General features: G+C 42.2%; 1 protein-coding gene across 1 annotated transcript in view; it reads right to left on the bottom strand.

Annotated features, from left to right (window-relative positions):
- SPON1 (spondin 1) overlaps positions 1–20,191 on the bottom strand; it is a 280,785-nt gene that overhangs the window by 71,188 nt on the left and 189,406 nt on the right. The window lies entirely within an intron of this gene.

Raw genomic sequence — 20,191 nt, 5'->3', positions numbered from 1 at the left:
GTTATCTGGGTCGGAATCCGCTTGTATTTAGTCACCTTTCTCTGCCTGTTGGCGTGCAGTGCGGGGATGATTGACAGGCAGAGAGACCCATTAGTGGCAGAATAAAAATACTTTTTCTCCTTACTAAAGCTACTGCTGCAGCTGGTATGTGCCACGAGCTGCACAGTAGCTCTATACTATGATTCTGGGAACCATATCTGCACAATTGCGGATTGGTTCCCTTTTAACGCTTCCAGAGGACTGCATTGGCATCACCTCCCTTTCCCTTCTCCCCCTTATCTTATGTTTAAACATTTTGATGCAGAGATCTGTGCGTCTTATTTTCCCAGGCTTATGGTTAAGGCCGTCAAGTAAAAAAAAGTATTTGTACTGTTCTCATTTGAATAGTTTAATTGTTGTACCAAGAGCAGCCTTACTACGTTCGTATGTCTCTCTCTGAATCCCCTTTGTACCATGTTACCATCCCCCCTTTTTTGTTTTCTGTACCCGAGATATTTTTCACTTCAATAAATCTTTTGAATAAGAAAAAGCTGAATTTAGAAGATGGCCAGAAAAATAAGAAAATATAACAGTGTACAACAAGCATAAAGTCAGAAGCATAAGGAGACAGAGCCAAAACAATGACAGAAAAAGGACCATGAGGTCAAACTGGTAAATGGAAGTGGAACACAATGGAGAATTCATAGCATGTGGAGAAAAGAGAACCAATAGAACCACTAGAAGCACGAGGAATTACAATAAGGCATCTAAAATTATGTGGGGAAAGAGGCAGAGAAGTCAGAGAGCAACAAGAACCACATGGAAACCATGTGATAAAAGAGTCAGTGAGGGGACCAAGAGGGAAGAAGAGTAGAACAGGGAGAGAACATGGTCACAGAATAGAACAATGATGGAACAGTCTCAGAATTGTAAGGTGAACCATGAGGTGAAGCAAAGCTAAAACTGTACTTTCAGGACCACGAGAAATAGAGCCAGAGTAGTTAGGAAACAGCTGAAAATCTGACATATTAGAGCAAGAAACGTGAAGGAACAGCTAGAAACATGAAGGTGATAGAAACAGAAATGTTAGTAAACTGTTAAAATCATGAAGTAGGTAGAGTAAAAAATCTGAAAGCAGTCATAATCATGACTGATATAGAGCCAGAAAAGTGAGGGAACAGGAACAATCATGTGGAAATGGAACCAGAAAAGTGAAGGAACAGCAAGGAGGAGGAACATGCAATATAAAGGAACAGCCAAGACCATAAAGATATAAAAAAAACTGAATATATGGGTAGCAGAACAAAAAGTGGGTAGCATATATTGGTAGCAGTCAGAATATAGAGAATATAGAGCGAAAATCAAAAGAATACTGGGGAAATAATCAAAAAGTGGTTTGTTTGAATTTTTCAATGCATCTGTTGTGTTTTTCCATGTACGGCATTTTAAACATGGCATATGGTCTGTGGACTTTTGAAAATTTGGTGCATTATTGAAAACTGTTTGCACAAATAGTTTAACAGTGTGGTGTAAATTACTCCAGATTCTAAGCCATACTCACATTATAAGCCTGGTGAGAGAGGGTAAAATGTGACTCACAGTCTGGGTTTCTTTTTTTGTTTTTTTTACTTTCACATTGGTCAGTTTAAGAGGAAACCAGAGAATCTAGGGCAAACCCATTAAAGCATGGCAGAACCTAATAAATCCATGCACTTTTTTTGCAAAAGTAGGGGGCTTCAAATAAGGTAAGGCTATGTTCAGAAGCTGTTTGAGACTGTCCGGGTCACGGAACGGCTGGTCTCAGAAAAGATCATGCCGGCCAGTACTACAGTATTGGCCGGGTGATCTTTAGCGCCGATGAGTTCTGATGCGGGCGCATCCGTGCCTGCCCGCATCAGAACTCCCCACTGCACACAACAGAGTGTGCAGCCGGTGTTTTCTGAGGCCGCTATTTATTGCTATTCATGTTTCTCGCTGCGTCGCTAGGGATCCTGGCCAGAGTGTATACTATGTGTATACACTCCGGCTGGGATTCCCTCAGCCTGCAGCACAACGTAAGTTCCGTAGTAATCATGGCTGTTGCAACAACGGCCGTGATTACTGCGGAACTTACGTTTTGTGGACATGGCCTTAGACAATTTCTTAGAACAAAATAGCATAAATTCATATGTATAGAATCTACCCAACATCCATACCTCTTTGTTGAACTTGATGGACATGTGTCTTTTTTCATCTGTACTATTTAACAAGACAACAGTGCTAACCACTGAGCCACTATGCACTGTATATGACATATTAGGCTGAAAATAATTCCTATATACAGTAATAATGTGGAAAAAAGTCTAAGCTATTAAAAATGAACAACAAAAATTTCTCGTATATCTGACAATGACACAATCTGAATCATTGACCTTATTATTCAGGTTGAATATCTCTGCAGGAATGATTAAATACATTACAAACTATTATTTCAAGCAAACAAAACGCAAAGTTGTATGTTTACAGATTTCATGAAAATACTTCAATTATATCTACTGCCTTTTGCCTTCAATGCAAAAATTTGCAAAAGCAGACAGCTCTAACAGATGGCGAGCAGGGCTGAGATACATTCTACCACTGTGATGCTAATAGTATGCCGCATCATTTGTATTCATTATTTTTAATGTGATAAGGCAAGTGGAAAAGTCTTTTTTTGCATGAAATTATAGTGACAAAACTTCGAAAATAGAAGTAGAATATTAAGCTCAATCTTCGTCTGTTCCGGCCATTTACACATTGTTATCTATAAAGTGGCAGTGGCCCTTGAACATCTGGCCTCTTGCTATAAGACAAATACTCCCTTGAAATATAGCAGCATAATATTTGGTATGCATGAACATTCAAAAGTTTATAAATGTCCCACTGAAACTGTCATTACACTTGTAAATGTATAATATAAGAATATTGTAGATTGCCCTCACTGAAAAAAAAGGAACAGAAGAGAGAAGTGAAGTGAACAGATCACGTAGTAAAAAGGACCTGGGACAAAAATTATGCACATTCTGACCAAGCTGTTAGGTGGTGTTACTTGAGGGCCCACTGTGTGTCCTGCATTAACACTAAAGTTATTGAGAAACCTGGACATCTACAGACTAGAATCATTATCTTTAGCAATGAATATAGGTTCTGCTTGGGGTCCAAAGATGGTAAGGTTTGGGTAAGGAGACCTCATGGCTTCAATCCTGCCATTATCTTGAGCAAAGCGCATGCGCCCTACTACTGGTGTGGTGATCTAGGGAGCCATTGCATATTACAGTCAGTCACCCATTGTAGTGATATGGGCAGGACACCCTGTAGGTGTCACCTCTCATGGCTCCCAACTGGTAAAAAAAAATTTAGCTCGGGGCACCCCTACCAAATAATGTTCAACACAATATAAATACAGTATAGTAATAATGCTTCCTGCTGTATTCCCCATATAGTAATAATGCCCATGCTTTGCCCTCCATATAGTAATAATGCCCATGCTGTGCCCCTTAGTATAGTAATAATTCCTTCTGCTGTATTCCCCAAATAGTAATAATGCCCATGGTGTACCCCCCAATATAATAATAATGACCATGCTGTGCCCTCTCCCTGCTCTGCCTCTCCCCCATGCTGCCCCCTCAGTATAAATGGCCCCTGCATGCCGTGCCCCCACCTATACATAAAAAAACAAACAGCTGTGTGGCTGCTCTTCTTCTCTTCGGGCTCCATCTTGTGAGCCGTGGGGACGGGACCTCTGGCAGGCAGGATGACATCTGCCGCAGAGGTCACATCCTGGAGTCCCATAGGCTGCTGGCCTGAAGTGCCAGCGGCCTATGGGAGTGAATGTCGGAGCAGGACGCTGACAGGTCCTGCTCCTACATTCTTCTCAATTGAATGTTCCGCCTGCTCACTGTGTGACCGGGCAGAACATCAAACCGATCGGTATATCCCTAGAAGCTGCGTGGCCGCAGCTTCTAGGGATATTAAAGGGACAGTGTCGCATTTCCCACCGGGATCCCGCGGCACCCCGGTTGGGAACTGCTGATCTAGAAGCTCTGGAGATGTGTGTGACCTCAGAGGGAGAATACATACTTACCAGCTCTTGACCCAGGGTGTCAGCAGCCAGCTAACACTCACAGAGTGGAGAGTGGTGGTCTATAACCTAGGTAACGAGCTTTCAACTACAGGGGAAGAGAATAAAGCCAAAATGCTAAAGTAAGCAATTTTACTCATGAAAAATATGGGCAAAATTGCTTACTTTTGTATTATCTATAAAATAATAAAACTTTTGTAGCTCAGAATATCCCTATAAGATCCCTGCCTAACTGTATCTCATCTTGTATCCAGGCCAAAGGTGGCCCAACAGATGCCTCATTTCAATTGGACAGTTTTTCTTTATAAACTTATCCTTTCCTCTTAATTTTGTAATTACTTAACATATCGTCAGTACATTCACACATATAAGGATTCATTTCTTGGTATGTTATTTATTTCTCTGTGTTTTTTTTTTTTTTTTTTACCTTGACACCCAAAAGGCAAAAAATAAATATATATCCTTCCCATTCCTGTTTGCTCATTGCTATAACATAACCTGAGTACAGTATGTGAACCTGCCCTTTAATTACAATACTAGTGCCACAAGATGATAATAAATGGGAAATTACCATACTCCAAACCAAATTACAATATTAATCACATCAGAACATTAGGTAGGCCAAAGACCTGAAGAGGCCATCTTAAGAATGTATGTGAGGGTAATGTGATTAGCTTTCATTTTGTTGGTCATTCCCAATGGATATATTAAAAACACACCACGGATGACTGCCAGAACCTCTATGAACCCCTCGATTCATAATATGCAAGTAGTCATCATTTTCCACATACATATATACGGGTCATTATCTACAAATAGCACATTTCAAAACTATTTTGAGAATTAATAAGGCAATCATAAAGCACTTAAGCAAATTAACCTTTACATTCAGAACACATATTAAAGCAAGCAGAACATATAGGAAATCCTCGCATGGTAGACTTTACATTTTACAGACACAACTGGATTTTTCTTTTTGCCTTTGCCTTTGTGTTTTTTTTTTTTTTTTTTTTTGCTTTTTTTGGTCCTCCTAGTGAGTTATTAGTACACAAGGCACATGCAGTGTTGTACAATATGACATGTTCCACCCACACCAGTAGAGCGTTCGCCAGGAAATTGTTCCATCCACCAGTGAGGTCCTGGCTCTATGTACACTGCCTTGGAAAGCTTAGACAGCCTAACAACCTAATGACACAATAACACAGCTAGAGACTCGGTCCAGAAATCTATAAAGATTTATAGCTTTCAAATTACAATGTAAAGTAGGAACAGTTTGTAATCTAAAAGTAATTTATACAACTTGGAAAGGGCAACATTCCCAGATTAAACTGCAGCTAAACTTTCTGTTTTTATTTGTTCATGTTTAATATTTTTTTAGAAAATATTTAGCTAATGCAGTATTTGTATTCAAAGATATGGGGGGGCATTTATGAATCATACACCCGAGGCGTACGCCAGGGAGAGCATGCAGATTCACCCCTTCTCCCTGGGGTACGCCTCCTGTACGCCCCACTCGCCAATGGGCGGGCTGGGGGAGCTTGCGGGGTGTGTGATAAGGCAGGGAGGAGGCGTGGCCTCCTCCTGCACCTCATTTATCATGATTTACGCCTGCTTGCAGGCATAAATCAAGATCAAAATCTGCACCTGCTGGAAGCTCGAAGATTTAGTATGCCGGGCGCAGATTCAGGTGCCTCTTAGTGAATCCTGCCGGGGAAAAGAGGGCCGAGGCCTAATATAAGGCCGGCGTACTTGTACGCCGCTCTTCGTAAATCCCCCCCATGGTGTCTGAAACCATAAAGGGAGAACATACAGCAACCCACAAGACCCACGCTTCAGCCCTAGCTAGTCACCTCTTCTGGGCAACTACAGTATGTCCACTCTTTATTTAGGTTAAATGTCAGTCTTTTGTTTAAACTACCATCTGTACCATGTGCCTCTGTAATCTGAGTCATGCTCCACTGCACTCGATTGGAACCATGCTTTTGACTTGGTCACTCTTTGTTGTAGAAGGGATAGTTCTATAGGGTCGCAGTATCTATGATGTGAGTTATGGGGACTAAGAGATATGGAATTTTTTTGTTGTCATTTTTGTACGAACTCTGACTTGATGTACCTCCAAGACTTGTATGGGTGCTTTATGACTTTATAGTACCTAGACATGAAACCTAAAAAAAAAAAAATAAGTAAACTAGTAATTGATGCATAGCAAACTAATTAAATAGTCACTGCCATTTCAACAAACTTCATAATCCAATAGCACCTGTGAATGTAAGAAACTTTGTAATAAATCTTAACTGAGAAAAAAATCTTTTTTATCCTCTTATTAGGCTCCCTTCCAACAAAAAAATTTAAATTAGACTAAAATACAGCTAAATTTTCTACTATCTATACAAAATTGATTAGCACTTTAATGAGATATCACAGTATATGCTCTTCAAGCCTATGGAGAAGGGAGGGATGAAGCAGGAGATATGAGGGGTAATGTTTGATTACCAAAGACAAGTTACAAAGAGTACACAAGTTTACTGTATTAGATTAGATTTGAACCTTTTATGCGGTTCAGTCTTCCAGGCTACTGCAGCTTCTTGGTATGTACTATGTAAAGAAATGGAAGAACATGCTCCAGTCTTTTGCATATGAAGTGTATGGGAGACACCATTAAGGTAAGGCTCCCCTATTAGATCATGGACAACTGAAAATAGGGACTCTGGAGCAAGCATCTGATGAAAAATGCCATATACCTGTCATATACAGGTTATATAATGGCTAGCTATAGATATCCTCCTCATATTCACACACATGACAGCCTATTCTGACATGTTGCCTGAAGCGACAGGTAAGCTATAAGTATATTTTCTATATTTTGCTATTCTAAGTTGGTATTTTACATATAACTATTAACCATTCTATGACTAAGAGGAATTAAATAAATAATCGCAGTCACGCTCTCGCTTCTTGGCAGCATTATGTATTCTGCGACGGCTTGAAATTCAAGCCCTGATTGATATTGCCCTTTCAGCAATGACTTCACTGTGTATTTTTTTAAAAAAAGGTTTATTTTAGAAAATGTCAAAACTCTCCGAATTTGATGAGTGCCATTTTCTCACCTGCCCAGGTTTTATAATTTAAGTGCAAGCTGCCAAAGTGCCTGATGGTGGGAAGTGGAAAATGGCAAAATATTAGATTTAAACAAAATGAATTTATTTCAGCATCAACGATAAAACAAGCCGCCAGGTGCACAAACACTGATATGTTTTTCTCTTTCAACTAAACTTTCTAGATTATATCGTCTTTAGATGAATTTTAGCAAGGACTTAGACATAATGGTACGATTTCTCAATGTGCTTGAGCTGTAAAACTGTGAGATAATAATGAAAACTGCAATTTATGGCTGTAAAACAACTCCATACAGCCATCAAGTTGTTCAGAAAAGTTATAATTGAACACCCATAAGCTTTGTATTTTACGCGTACCACTTTTTTTTTAAACTATGCGTAATACATATGTGCAATGGGATTATTTCTTTTTTTGAAGCAAAGTCCAAACTTTCTGACTCCATGTACCTCCATACATCTGCAGAGCACATGTAGAACCCTGTTCATAAGACATTTTGGCCTTCCATTGGAGGTTAGGGGGCCTCCCATGGAAGGCTTTAATGTACACACTATTTACAAAAAGTTAGAAATATTTGGCTTGCGGAAACCTATGGAAAACTTAAAAAGTTCATGCTACAGTGATATTATTTAACGAAAGTAGGGCATGCATGTAGAAGCATGCAATGGTGATTTCCTCATCTCAAACTATTTATTGAACAAAAGCCAACAAGAGTAGTGTGTATAGCCCAACAAAATATATCAATGTTTTAATAACTTGTCATGTGCCCTTGAGCATCAATTGACAACAACGTCTCCTGCTGTTCACAAGCCACTTATTGTCTGCTGAGACATGGCAGCCAACTCTTCTTGAAGGGTGGCCTTGGAGGTCATTGAGGTTCTGGGGTACAGAGTTGTGAGTCTCTACACAGTAACCTAGGGAGGTACATCAGTCTCCAGCAGCCATTCCCTATTGATGCAACCTCAATTTGCTGGAGCACTGTCATCCGTGAAGATACAATTAGTCCTGTGTTGTTCATCCCCTGGACGAAGACTACGAAACGCGCGTCGGGTGTCCCGGAGGACATATATGGAAGTTACTTGATAGGTATTTATGCTGTGTCTCTAAGATCATTGGGGTCAGGGATTGTTTTAGGCAACTTGTGATAAGATGTATGACTTGATGCACTAAGATTACTGACAATTTTGCACTAGCACTTTAACTGTTTGCCTATGTCATGGTACGTTAAGCCGGTCAGGGACACGGCATGTACAATAATAGTATAGTATAACATCATACCTCCTCCGGGATAGCCACTGTTCTTTAATGTTGGTCTTTCTTTAAAAAAAAAAAAAAAAAACGAATTGTTTTTAATATTGTATTCAACAAAGATTGATTTTTTGGCTACATAATTTCAGCATTTTTTCTTTGGAGGTAATTAGGAAAAAAAACATTAAAATTTCACCTAGAAAAGTCAGAGGCTGAGACCCCCACCAATCTGAAGCTATAGCTAGGAGAAGCAAGTGTGTATTCCCTTCACTCCCAACCTGTCGCTTAATCCAACTCATTGCAGAAGATGGGCTCAACATCCTTACAATAGAGCCTTTTCCTACAATGAGTGGGAATGTGCAGCGAGCTGGGGAGTGAAGAGCACAGCCACAAGCTTCTATCTTGGTCGGATGGTCTCAGCACTGAGACCCCTACAAATCAAAAACTTTTGACACATCTGTGTGACACCTCCAAAGTTCTAAAGCTGTAAATCTCTCTTTACTCACCTGTCATTGCCATTGGCACTGAATAGAGTGGACACACACAAACTCTATTCTTATCATAGTAGGGGAACTTTATGCTTCAATTTTAATGGCCCATGGAGGTCCCCATTATCATGTACTTCACTCATTTATCTCCTTTGTACAGTGAAGGGAGTGTCTTAGAGTGCTTCTTACTACTAATGCAGAAGAGAGTATTCTAAAAGATGGTGATATCTGTCACCATGGCTACCACCGTGATCGCACATAGTGGTACATTAAATTGTAATTATACCAGATCCAAGGATAATGAATAAACAAAGCAATAACAATCTCCCAGACCAGTAGTGGACTTGCAGCTTCATCCTCATTCCTAAAAGCATATTTCAGCTCTTAGTAATGATTTTCTCTCAGTGGAGATGAAGGTCACCATCCGACTTCTCATCGTTTCATTATTAGTAAAAACCTCTGCACTTAGAAACCTCTTAGCTTTCCTTTAGCTATTAAACAACAAACAGACCAGCTTGTATTATATAAGACAATAAATAGGGAAACAAAGTTTTGCTGATTTTTATCTGATTGTAAGTAGGGATGGTCCGAACCTGCCGAGGTTCGGGTTCGTATGAACACGAACGCCCGGCAACAGATTCCTGCTGTCTGCCTGCTCCGTGGAGCGGGCGGATCCAGCGGGAGTAACGCCTGGAAAACTGGGATACAGCCTATGGCTATGGCTGTATCCCAGTTTTCCAGGCGGTCCTCCCACTGGATCCGCCCACTCCACTGAGCAGGCAGACAGCGGAAATCATTACCGAGGGTTCGGGTTCGTACGAACCCGAACTGAACTCGGTTCGGACCATCCCTAATTGTAAGTAATTAGAGTCCGAAGTTTCTGTTGGTGGGGTTTGAGGGGGTTAAGACCTAACAGTAGCTAATTGATGGGCAGAAGAGTCCCTCTGTGTCTGCTCAGCTCTCCTTGAAAAGACAGACATACAGGGTGATCAGAGGGTGTCTCAGCACCAGCAGCACCAAAATTGTTTGCAAAAAACTGTTAAGCTATGTTCACACAATTTGTTTTTTGTATTAGTCTGTTGTCGCAATTTGCAACAACCGCTGTGATTATTACAAAAGATATGTTGCATAGAAGTCAGAGGGAATCCCGGCCTGAGTGTATAGACATAAGGCGAAATTTATTAAATGGCTAAAATGCCTTTTTTAGGCTAGATGGGCCAGATCGGCGTAAAAATATTCGCAAACAGTCTATTTTCAAATATTTTATTTGCATTGGGCTCATCTGCGCCTCCTGCGCCATTGGGGCGGAAAGGGGGCGTTATGGGGGGTGTGGCAGCACAGAGAGGGGGCACGGCCTCTGCGTGCGCTGCATTTATAGGGGAAAAATGATAGTGAAACCTAAGCCAGTTCTGAGCTGGTGAAGGTTTCAATTAGGGATGAGCGAACCGAACCGTTACGAACCAGATTCATTACGAACTTTCAACAAGTTCGTTACGAAGTTCATTAAGATCGCAACGGCGTCGCACAACTGTATTGTTTTCACAGAATGGAAGAGGATATAAGGAATTATTACTCCTATAATCCCTTTTATCCTGTTATTATGTGAATATCAAGGTGTGTGACATCACTACAGGAACAGGAAGTGCCTGAGCGTCCATGCTCTTTCTCATTGTGTGTCTAGACTGCAGAAAGAGAGGAGGTGTACGTTAGGCAGAGAGGGAAAACACATAGATTACATATCCAAACTGGATAAGTACAGGGAGAGATAGGGAAGGAGTATATATTGTTTGTGAGAGAAGCAGGAGAGAGGAAGATAAAAAAAAAATTGCAAGATCCAGGGAAAGCTTGATAAGCCCATACATAGTGAAAGAGGCTGAGAAATCAAGAGTTAGGTAGAGAGAGGGATAGATAGGCATATAACTAAAAAATTGTGATATCTAGGGAGAGATAGGGAGATAAAAAAAAAGAAATAGGGAGAGAAAAGTGAGAAGAGTCACTCAGGACACGTAGCATTGAATCAGCTACTGTTCCGTGACAGAGAGGAGACGCTAGACGTTGCTGCTCTGCTGGGTGCCGTTAACCGCGTATAGCCGCAAGCAAAAATGTTTAAAAAAACTTCAAAAAAAAAAAAAAAAAGTTTGTTTGTGATAAGCTGTTCTAGGTGATGCTAAGTCAACGCCCCACAAAAGCTGTCCATTTGTGCTCTGCTGGTTGCTGTCAACCCCGTCTAGTAATACTGGCCTAGAGTTAATCAACTGCTCTGCTGGCAGAGAAACTGGAGTTTTCCTTGGCTCTGCTGTCCTGCCCAGCTAGTAGTGTGGCGTCAGAGAGAGTAATCAGTGGGTAACATCGTAACACCGTAAAGAACGAGGCTCTCTTGCCACAGTGTTGAGATGCTGACTTTTGTGAAGATGAATCGTGCCTGAATTAATAATACTGGCCTGGAATCAATCAACTGCTGCCTCCTCCTGCTCTTCAAGTAGTCTTTTTTTAATTATACTGGCCTGGAATCGATCAACTGCTGCCTCCTCCTCAAATAGCCTCTCCTCTATAATACTGGCCTGGAATCGATCAACTGCTGCCTCCTCCTGCTGATCAACTTGTCTCTTCTCAACAATACTGGCCTGAGAGGCGAGCAATCTACTGCTGTCTCCACCTGTTCCTCGACTTGTCTCTTCTCAACAATACTGGCCTGAGAGGCGAGCAATCAACTGCTGCCTCCTCCTGCTGCTCAACTTGTCTCTTCTCAACAATACTGGCCTGGGTGCAATCAAGTGCTGCCGCATCCTCCTTGTAAACTTTTTTTTTCAATATTTTTTGTCACTATTTTGGTACTTTTATTTACTATATTTTATTATTATTTCTATAATTAATTTTTTTTTTCTCATTATTTTTGCACTTTCCTCCTCCCCCACACTTTTTTCATTGTAATATCAACTGCAACTAAACAAAACTATACCCTATCACACTCCCACTATTGTAGATGCAATTATTCAGCCGTTAGAGCAAGGTTCGTTTTCGGTTCGGACCAATCCGGACTTCACGAAAGTTCGCCGGATCGAGCCGAACTTTTCAAAAGTTCGCTCATCCCTAGTTTCCCTAGAGGTAATGCGCCTCTACATAAATCCTCTGAGCTCCGGAGCTGGGGGGACAATTGTAAGCCCGGCCTTAAAAAACGTTGGACTTAATAAATGTCCCCCATAGTATACACTCCGGCCGGGATTCCAACCGGCTGCACGAAAAACTGAATAGCGGCTGCACAGACCTGTCATTTCACGCAAAGGAGAGTATGGCTCTGGTCACACTGTGTGCAATGGTGAATTGGGATGCGGGTACACACATGTGTGCTCACATCCCAATTCAACATAAATGAAGTTCATCCAGCCAATACTGCAGTACCGGCCGTTCTGTGACCCAGCTGGGTGTGAACCCGGCCTTAATGGAGTAGTAAATAGAGTCAATTCCATTAGAGCTGCTCCTGCTTTCCTTTACACACCTAGACTCCCCAATCATCAGCTGGTTGCACGGAGTCAGTCTTGAAGGTGAGGTCATGAGATCCTTAACCCCTTAGTGACCGCCGTGCTGCCTTTTCACGACGGCTACTAATGGGCTTTATTCCGATGCGTACACCTTTTAACAGCGTACGCACCGGAATGAATTGCCGCCCGGCGGCGGCAGTGCAGGGGATCATCTGTCAGTATGACAGCTGACCCCCTCCTGTAACTGCCCGGAGTTTAACCCTTTAAATGCCGCTGTCAAAGCAAAGTGTGTACCGGACGGCGCCGCAGGTCCACTTACATGATTGGAGGTCCCGTGGCGCCGTTCGGTTTCCTTGAAGTCTCCATGGTAACCTCGGGGGGCCTAATGTACTGCAGAAGCAGTACAGTGTATTGTATTAGTGATGAAAGTGTTACACTAGTTTACAGTAATGTACACTAGTGTAAAAAAGTAAAAAAAAGTGCACCAAACACAATCCCTCCAGCCCCCCATAATAAAAATGCATTACATTCCCCATATGCAATAAACCATTACATAAAAGTGATCAAAAACACAAATCATATACATATTTGGTATTGCTACGTCCGTAATGACCCAATATATAAAACGATATCAATAATTATATCGCACAACACACGCTGTAAAAAAATAAATAAAAAAACAGTACCAGAATAGCTGTATTTTATCAATCTTCTTTAACAAATGTGGTATAGCCGTAATTGTAGTGACCCAGAGAATACATGTATTATGTTATGAGTGACCGCCGATATGAATTTTTACGGCGATCACTAATGGGCTCTATTCTGCTGCCATCAGCTCTTTATGGCGATGGCAGAGAATAGTGCAGCAGTGCCGGTAATGCTGTCGGAGGTGGCTGAGAAGTTGGGGCAGAATGTGGGGTCAGTCCCAGCCAGTCCCCGCACCGACGATCGCTGTTATTACCAGTATAATGGCGGCCACCGGTAACGGGCACTGCATGCTTTCATCTCCTCTCACTGTTAATCCACAGTGAGAGGAGATGAATACATGTACCCCCCCGCCCCCCCGGAATAACCTAAGTGTTCACAGTGATTAATTCCTTGGGGTATAAACACACTTGCTGTATCCGCAGCGAGTTTCTCGCTGCATATTCGCAGCAAGACTCGCTGATGATCCCGGCCCTGTGTACTCAATGGCAGACAAACTCGCAGCAGGGATGTACATCCCTGCTGCGATTTTGTCCAAAGGCCGACCCATTAACCCCCCGGCCGCCGGAGACTATACATCACCTGGTCCCGACTATACATCACCTGGTCCTTCGCTGATTCCGACAGTTCCCGCTCGGTCAATCAGTGCGCTGCCCCACCGCAGCACTGATTGCTTGAACGGGCCGTGAAGACGTTGGGAGCCCCGTAGCCAGGATCAGGTGACGTATAGTCTCCGGCGGCCGGGGAGTTAAAGGGGCGAGCTGCGGACCAACTTGCAGCAGGGATGTACATCCCTGCTCTGAGTTTGTCTGCCTTTGAGTACACATGGCCGGGATCCTCAGCGAGTCTCGCTGCGAATATGCAGCCAGAAACTCGCTGCGGATACAGCAAGTGTGTTTGTACCCTTAAAAAAGATCAAACTCTCATTCTCTCCACCACCAGAGGTGGCGGACAGCATGGGGCAATGATCAGAGACTAGCCGATGTGGTCCTGGTACAAGTGATCAGCGGTATATATCACTTGTTCCAAATGCTGCCGACACTTTTTGTCCCCTGTCACCAAAAATCATTGGCTGCCTGTAACGACCCCAGATAGCCAGTAAACACCCCCAGATTGCCGGTAACCACCCTAGATTGCCCATACCCACCCCAGATTGCCTGTCACTCCTCCCCCAGATTGCCCATCACCACCCTAGTTTGCCTGTGACCCCCCCGATTGCCCATTACCACCCCAGATAGCCAGTAAACACCCCCAGATTGCCCGTTACCACCCCATATAGCCAGTAAACACTCCCAGATTGTCCGTTATCACCCCATATAGCCAGTAAACACCCCTAGATAGTCAGTAAACACCCTCAGACTGTCCGTTACCACCCCAGATAGCCAGTAAACACCCCCAGATAGCCAGTAAACACCCCCAGATAGCCAGTAAACATCCCTAGATAGCCAGTTAACAACCCCAGATTGCCTGTAACCACCCCAGATTGCCCGTAACCAACCCAGATAGCCAGTAAACACCCCCAGATTGCCCATAAACACCCCAGATTGCCACAGACTGCTCGTACCACCCCAGATTGCCCATCACCACCCCATATAGCAACTGCGCTATTTTAATAACATTAAAATATGAGGCACCTTTGTACTCAGGAGAACCTGCTTTACAAATTGTGCAGTGCATTTTCTCTCCTGTTTCTCGTGAAATTGAGAAATTTTAAACTAAACAAACATATTATTGAAAAAATAATTTTTTTCATTTTTACTTTCTAATTTTGAATCCGTTCCTCTAATACATGTGGGGTCAAAATGCTCACTGCACCCTAAGATGACTTCTTTGAGGGGTGCACTTTCCAAAATGGGGCTACTTTTGGGGGGGTTTCTCTTCTGCAGACACTACAGGGGCTCTGCAAATGCACCTGGCGCTTGGAAACTTCTTCAGAAAAATCTGCACTGCAAATGCTAATTGGCGCTCCTTCCCTTCTGAGCCCGGAGTGTGCCCATACAGTGGTTTATGCCCACATATGGGGTACCATTGTACTCTGGAGAGCCTGCATTACAGATTTTGGGGTGCGCTTTCTCCCTTTCCTTGTGAAGTTGAGAAATTTTAAACAAAACAAACATATTATTGGAAAAATTCAAGTTTTTCATTTTTACTGTCTAATTATGAATACTTTCCTCTAATACCTGTGGGGTCAAAATGCTCACTGCACCCCAAGATGACTTCTTTGAGGGGTGCACTTTCCAAAATGGGGTGACTTTTGGGGGGGTTCTCTTCTGCGGACACTACAGGGGCTCTGCAAACGCACCTGGTGCTCAGAAACTTCTTCAGAAAAATCTGCACTGCAAATGCTAATTGGCGCTCCTTCCCTTCTGAGCCCTGCTGTGTGCCTATACAGTGGTTTATGCCCACATATGGGGTACCGTTGTACTCAGGAGAACCTGTGTTACAGATTTTAGGGTGCGTTTTCTCTCCCTTTCCTTGTGAAGTTGAGAAATGTCAAACTAAACAGACATATTATTGGAAAAATTCTAGTTTTTCATTTTTACTGTCTAACTTTGAATACTTTCCTCTAATACCTGTGGGGTCAAAATGCTCACTACACACCAAGAATAATTCCTTAGGGTGTGTAGTTTCCAAAATGGGGTCATTTATGGGGGTTTCAAGTATAAAAGCCTCCTAAACACACTTAAAAAAAGAACTGGTCTCTAAAAAAATTAGTTTTGGAAATTTCATGAAAAATTGGTAATTTGCTGATACATTTCTAAGCCCCGTAACACCCAAGAAAAGTAAAATATGTTTACGAAATTATGCCAGAATAAAGAGGACATATTGGTAATGTGACCTAGTAACTAATTTATGTGATATGACTTTCTTTTTTTAGAAGCAGAGAATTTCAAAGTTTGTAAAGTGCAAATTTTTCATGATATTTTAATGTTTTTCACAAAAAACACCAAAGATAGTGACTAAATTTTGCCAGTAATATAAAGTACCATATGTTACAAAAAAAAAAAATCTTAGAATTGCTAGCATATGTTAAAGCATCACTGAGCTATAAGCGCATAAAGTGAGACAGGTCAGATTTTGAAAAATTAGCCTGGTCATTAAAGGGGTTATCCAGTGCTACAAAAACATGGCCACTTTTTGCCCTACTGTTGTCTCCAGTTCAGGTGTGGTTTGCAATTAAGCTCCCTTTACTTCAATGGAAGTGAGTTTCAAAACCCCACTCAAAGTGGAGACAACAGTATGGGGAAAGTGGCCATGTTTGTGTAGTGCTGGATAACCCCTTTAAGGCTCAAATAGGCTTTGTCCCTAAGGGTTTAAAGTGTCACTGTCAGGAAAATTTTTTTTTGCAGATATCAATAGTCCAGGCAATTTTAAGAAACTTAATTTTGAAGAAACGATTTTAAGAAACGAAAAATGCATTTTTATCATGATAAAGCAGTTTGAAGCCCTCCCCCCTGTCTTCATTGTTCTTCTATGGAGAGAGCTAAATAAAAGACCAAAACAGGACAACAAAGAGTTAATCTACAAATACATCACCCTCTATATCCTCTGACAGTCACCACTGACCTCTCTGAGCTCTGATTACAGAGTTTACCCAGCCCCGTGCCTGTAATCCTCTGTTATCTGCTTTCTACTGCCGTCTAACTCCCTCCCCCCCCTTTCCTCTCCCTAGAACAGACAGGGTTGTGTCTGATGCAACAAGTCACAATTTCCTGATTTTTTTGCAGTGAATGGAAAAGAGGAAGGAGGGGGGGACCTGGGAAAAGGCTTTTTAACCCCTTAAGGACCGGGCCTGAAATGGCCTTAAGGACCGGAGCAAATTTTATGAATTTGACCAGTGTCACTTTATTCATTAATAACTTCGGGATGCTTTTACCTATCCGGCTGAGATTGTTTTCTCGTGACATATTGTACTTCACATTTCTTGTAAATTGGAGTCGATACTTATAACGAATCTTTATGAAAAAACCCAAAATAGCGTGAAAAATTGTGAAAAAATGCATTTTTCCAACTTTAAAACTTTTCTGCTTATACAGAAAGTGGTTATACCACATAAATTATATATTGAATAGCATTAGCAACATGTCTACTTTATGTTGGCGGCATTTATTAAACTATATTTCATTTTTTTTAGACAATAGGAAGCTTAAAACATTAGCAGCAAATTTCCAAATTTTCTGTAAAATTTCAAAATCAGATATTTTTAGGGAACTGTTCAGGTTTAAAGTGTATTTGAGGGGACTGTGTGTTAGAAAGCCCCACGAAGCACCCCATTTCAGAAACTGCACCCCCTAATCTCTGCAAAAGCATATCCAGAAAGTGTTTTAACCCTTTAGGGGAGTCACAGAAATAAAAGCTAAGTGTGTAAGAAATTTGAAAATTTTAATTTTCTGTGCAGAGATTTTATTGTAATCCAATATTTTTCATAATTATAAACCTATTACCAGAGAAATGCACCCCAATATTGATTGCCCCGTTTCTGCAGTTTATAGAAATACCCCATATGTGACCCTATTGCGCTATTTGACGCAACCACAAGCCTCAGATATAAGGGAGCGCCTAGTGAATTTCAATGGCTCCGTTATTTTTGGTCATTTTTGACTGTACCACTTCAGGTTGGCAGAGGCTCTGGGGTGCCAAAACCTAAAAAACACCCCTAAAGGGACACCATTTAGAAAACTACACCCCTCAAGGAATGTAACAAGGGGTGCGGTGAGCATCTGGACCCCACAGGTGCTTCACAGATTTTCCAAACAATATGGCTTGAAAAAAGACTAAAGTATTTTTTACACTAAAATGTTGTTCTAGCCTTCAATTTTTCATTTTCACAAAGGGATAAAAGGAAAAAAAAAAAACAAAACATGTAGCGCAGTTTCTCCCGAGTACGGAAATACCCCACATGTGGACATAAAGTGCCAAGCGGGCGCAGGACGAGCCTCCAAAGGGAAGGAGCGCCAATTGGCTTTTGGAAGCTGGATTTCACTGGAATGGATTTCAAGGGCCATGTCGCATTTACAGAGCCCTCGTGCTGCCAAGAAACTGGAAACCCCCCACAAGTGACCCCATTCTGGAAACTACACCCCTCAAGGACTCTAACAAGGGGTGCAGTGAGCATATGGACCCCACTGGTGACGGGCACAAATGTGGAAAAATGTGACGTGAAAGTGAAAATTTTAATTTTTTTCACTTTCATGGCACAAATGTGCCCGTCATCCAGGGGTCCATATCCTCACTGCACCCCTTGTTAGATTCCTTGAGGGGTGTAGTTTCCAGAATGGGGTCACTTGTGGGGGGTTTACAGTGTTTTGGCAGCACAAGGGCTCTGTAAATGCGACATGGCGTTCATCATCCATTCTAGCCAAATCCAACCTCTAAAATCCTTCCTCCTTCCCTTCAGAGGCTTGCCCTGCGCCCACATGGCGCTTTATGTCCACATGTGGGGTATTTACAGACTCGGGGGAAATTGCTCTACACATTTTGTGTTTTTTTTTTCACTTTTAACCCCTTGTGAAAATGATAAATTCAAGGCTAGACCAACATTATAGTGAAAAAAATTTAATATTTCATTTTCACGCCACATTGTTCCACATTTGTGCCCGTCACCAGTGGGGTCCATATGCTGACTACACCCCTTGTTACATTCCTTGAGGGGTGTAGTTTCCATAATAGGGTCACTTATGGGGGGTTTAACTGTCTTGGCAACACAGGGGCCTTTTGAATGCAACATGGCCCCTCGAAATCCATTCCATCCAAATCCAGCCTTCAAAAACCAAATGGCGCACCTTCCCTTTGGAGGCTTACCCTGCACCCGCATGGTGTTTTATGTCCACATGTGGGGTATTTCCGTACTCAGGGGAAATTGCTCTACACATTGTAGTTTTTTTTATCTTTTAACCCCTTGTGAAAATGAAAAAATCAAGACAAGATCAATGATTTAGAGTAAAAATTAAAAAAAAAATTACACTAAATGTTGGTCTAGCCTTGATTTTTTTCCATTTCCACAAGGGGTTAAAAAAGAAAATGAACACAAAACGTGTAGGGTAGTTTCCCCTGAGTACGAAAATACCCCACATGTGGACATAATTTGCCATATGGGCACAGGGCAAGTCACCAAAAGGACAGAGCGCCATTTAGAGGCTGGAATGGGGGATGGAGGCCATGTCGCAATTACAAAGCTCCTGTGCTGCCAGAACAGTAGAAACCCCCCACAAGTGACCCAATTCTGGAAACTACAACCCATAAGGAATCTAACAAGGGGTGCAGTGAGCATATGGACCCCACTAGTGATGGGCACATGTGTAGAACATGTGCGTGAAAATAAAAAATACCATTTTTTTCATTTTCACGTCCCAAATGTGGCCGTCACCAGGGGGCCATATACCCGCTGCCCCACTTGTTAGATTCCTTATGGGGTGTAGTTTCCAGAATGGGGTCACTTGTGGGGGGTTTCTACTGTCCTGGCCGCACAGAGGCTTTGTAATTGCATCATGGCATCCTCTAATGGGAATGGCGGCCATACCTACTTAGCTGTGGAAAAGGGACAATTCTAATTTATTTGGGGGTATTAGGCCAATTATTAGTTTATAAGGTTGAAAATGACAGGTGTCCATCAAATTCAACCTGTGTTGATCCAGAGGAAGGCAAAAACCCCTTGTGAGGCAGACGACAGTAGCCTCATCACAGGGGAAAAATTCCTTCCCGACTCCATAATGGCGATCAGAATAATCCCTGGATCAACGTGACCCCTGAAATAGGAATAAGGGACAGAATTTAGATAATGTAGAACCTCAATGACGTGTGGTGCACCTTGGAGCGATCCAGTATGCAGAGGCCGGGGGGATCAGGACAGGTGTCACACTGGAAAATGTTGTCCTTCCTGATCCCCCTGTTACCCCACACTCTGCACTTCTTCTGGGGTCTCCCTTTCTCCAGTGTGGGGGACGTCACCTGGAAAATGTTGTCCTGGTGCGATACGGGGTCCTTCATATCCAGAAGCGATGGGTCCGCTCCATGGCTGCTAAATATTAGGGCTCTATTACTACTTCTGATATGTTCGGATCGTGCCGCAAGCTACAGTA

The sequence above is a fragment of the Dendropsophus ebraccatus genome, chromosome 4, assembly GCF_027789765.1.
Source record: "Dendropsophus ebraccatus isolate aDenEbr1 chromosome 4, aDenEbr1.pat, whole genome shotgun sequence".
Lineage (NCBI taxonomy): Eukaryota > Metazoa > Chordata > Amphibia > Anura > Hylidae > Dendropsophus > Dendropsophus ebraccatus.
The sequence above is the reverse complement of the archived record's forward strand: the minus strand, read 5'-3'. Positions and strand labels throughout refer to the sequence as shown.